The following is a 3162-nucleotide window of genomic DNA, read 5'->3' as shown; positions in this document are numbered from 1 at the left end:
GGTTTCCTTCGTCACTGAAGCAAGTTAGCCTCATGTTAGTTTCAAGCTGCCTGGCTGCCAGCCACCACCTTGGCTGGCAGTTAATTTGCATATTGCCCTGATTAGCCAATGGGAAGGGTAGCGGTCGTATGCTAATTACCATGTTTCTCTTTTATTAGATAGGATGATTGTTTTGTGTGTTGTTTTCAGTTCAGTCTTATTTTGTTCTGTTTTTTGTTTTGTTTGTTTGTTTGTTTCTGTCAGCAGCTAGCAGAGCATGGTTGGGGTTAGCCTGATAGTCACCAAGTCGGAGAGGAGATCACACTCATGAATGGGACATCAATAATCAAGTCCAAATTATTAGAGAAAAGCCCAAATAATCCACATGAGGGACATTCTTAGACTATCCATCCCAGGACATCAAAGAGCCTGCACCAGTGGGACCAACAGAACACTTTTTACTCCCATGATGAATAGAAGGCATAACAGTTCTATCTAATACATAAGAACAAACACAAAGAGACAGCCAAACTGGGAAGCCAAAGAAACAACCCCAAAATGAAAAAAAGGAGGAATCTTCAGAAAAATAATTAAATGAAATGGAGGCAAGCAACTTATCAGACATAGAATTTAGAATAATGGTTACAAAAATGCTCAAGGAATTCAGTAGAATTATAAGGAACTTAGTGGGAATTACAACAGCATGAAAAAAGAAATAGAAACCAGAAACAAGAACCAGTCAGAAGTGAAGAATACCATATTTGACACCCAGAATACACAACAAAAAAATTAAAAGTAGGTTGGATGAAGGAGAGGATGGAATCAGTGATTTGGAAGACAAAGTAGAAATGAACACCTAATTAGAGTAGCAAATAGAAAAATTAAATTAAAAAGCAGGAAGATAGCTTAAGAGAACTTTGAGACAACAGAAAATGTAACAACATCTGCATCATAAAACTACCAGGAGAAAAAGAATGTGTGCAAGGAGCAAAAAACATGTTTGAAGAAATAATGATAGAAAACTTCCCAAAACTGGCAAAGGAAAAGTTACACAAATCCAGTAGGCACAGAGAGTTCAAATCAAGATGAACTCAAAAGAGACCCACACCTAGACACATAATTAAAATGGAAAACATTAAAGACAAAGAATCTTAAAGGCATCAAGAGAGAGACAGAAAGTTACCTACAAAAGAGTTCCCATTAGTCTGTCAACTGATTTCTCAATAAAAACACTTCAGGCCAGAAGGGAGTACTGAAGTATTCAAAGTAATGAAAAGCAAGGGCCTGAATCCCAGGCTACTCTATCCAGCAAGGCTATCATTTAAAATTGAAGGTGAAAGAGCTTCTCAGACTAAATAAATAAATAAATAAATAAATAAATAAAAAGGCTAAAGGAGTACATTACAACCAAATCAGCATTGCAAGAAATGGTAAAGGGGCTGTTTTAAGAAGTAGAAAACAAGATAGAGGAAAATAGCTGTCCTATATAATAAAAAGCTAATATGCAAATTGAACGACCGGTTGCTATGACGTGCACTGACAACCAGGGGGTAGACGCTCAATGCAGGAACTGCCCCCTGGTGGTCAGTGTGCTCCTACAGGGGGAGCACTGCTCAGCCAGAAGCCGGGCTCATGGCGGGTGAGCGCAGTGGCGGGAGCCTCTCCCACCCCCATGGCAGTCAGACATCCCCTGAAGGCTCCTGGACAGTGAGAGGGCGTAGGCTGGGCTGAGGGACTCCTCCACCCCCCCATCAAAGTACATGAAGTTTGTGCACCAGGCCTCTAGTAAAGTAAATAAAAATGGTGATAAAGTAGGTATCTATCACTAAAAATCTTCAATGTAAATGGATTAAATGCTCCAATCAAAAGACACAGGGTAGCTGAAAGGATAAGAAAACATGACTCATATGTATGCTTTCTACAAGAAACCCACCTCAGAACAAAACATTCACATAAACTGAAAGTGAAGGGATGGAAAAAATATTTCATACAAATGGAAAAAAGAGCTAGAGTAGCAATACTCATATCTGAAAAAAAAAAAACTTCAAAACAAAGGCCAGAGCAAGAGACAAGGAAGGGCACTACATAGCACTGAAGGGATTGATCCAATAAGAAAATATAATCCTGGTAAACATATATGCACCCAATACAGAAGCAACAACATATATTTAAAAAACTCTTTTGGACTTTAAATGATAGACTGATAGCCATACAGTCATAGTAGGAGACTTTAAAAAAAAAACCACTGACCTAGATCTGTGAAATATGCCATTAGTATTTTAATAGGGATTGCATTGAATCTATAGATTGCTCTGTGTAGTATGGACATTTTAATAATATTAATTCTACCAAACCACAATCATGGTATATTCTTCCATTTGTTTGTATCTTCCTCTAGCTCTTTTTTCAATGTCCTGTAGTTTTCTGAATACAGGTCTTTTACTTCTTTGGTAAAATTTATTTCTAAGTATCCTACTTTTTTGTTTCACCTCCCTCAGGATGGGCGCCAGATGCAGGGCTCATGGTTGCTGAGCCCCGCTGTGTCAGCATGAGCCTCTCCTGATCGGGACTGACTGGGCATGAGCCCGCGGTAGGTGCAGCGGGACCAGGATGAGCAGGAGTGGCAGGCAGGAGCAGCAGGCGGTGTTGAACTACTAGTTTCGGCCTGATCCCCACAGACCACCCCAAGGGACCTCACCTGTGCATGAATTCATGCACTGGGCCTCTGGTGTAAAAATAATAACAATACTTACCTCTGAGAGTGTTATAAATGAGTTCATTTTTATAAGTGTTTAGAACAGTGCCTAGCAGGTTAAATTTGTAAAATTCACAAGAAGGTAGTACTTATTCTTTTGAATTTATAGATTGAAGAAATAATTTACACTTAAATTTACCAGGAATTCAGTTATTACAATAACTATAAAATATTTATATTTGTTTATTATATTATAAATAATTCATATTTTTAATCACACCTGAACTACACTGTTTTCAAAATAACATATCTGTAGGATATGATATTACTTATCAGTCTATAGACCGTGTTCAATGTGCATAAGAATTCGTAATAAATTTGAGGAGGTCTGGATTTCACAACACACTAGTAGTGTCATACATTGATCCCCAATGTATGTAAAGTAGAACCTATAATTGGTCTTTTTTTTTAAACTATATTTTATTTAT

Source organism: Myotis davidii, unplaced genomic scaffold (assembly GCF_000327345.1).
Source record: "Myotis davidii unplaced genomic scaffold, ASM32734v1 scaffold421, whole genome shotgun sequence".
NCBI classification, from domain to species: Eukaryota; Metazoa; Chordata; class Mammalia; order Chiroptera; family Vespertilionidae; genus Myotis; species Myotis davidii.
The sequence above is the reverse complement of the archived record's forward strand: the minus strand, read 5'-3'. Positions refer to the sequence as shown.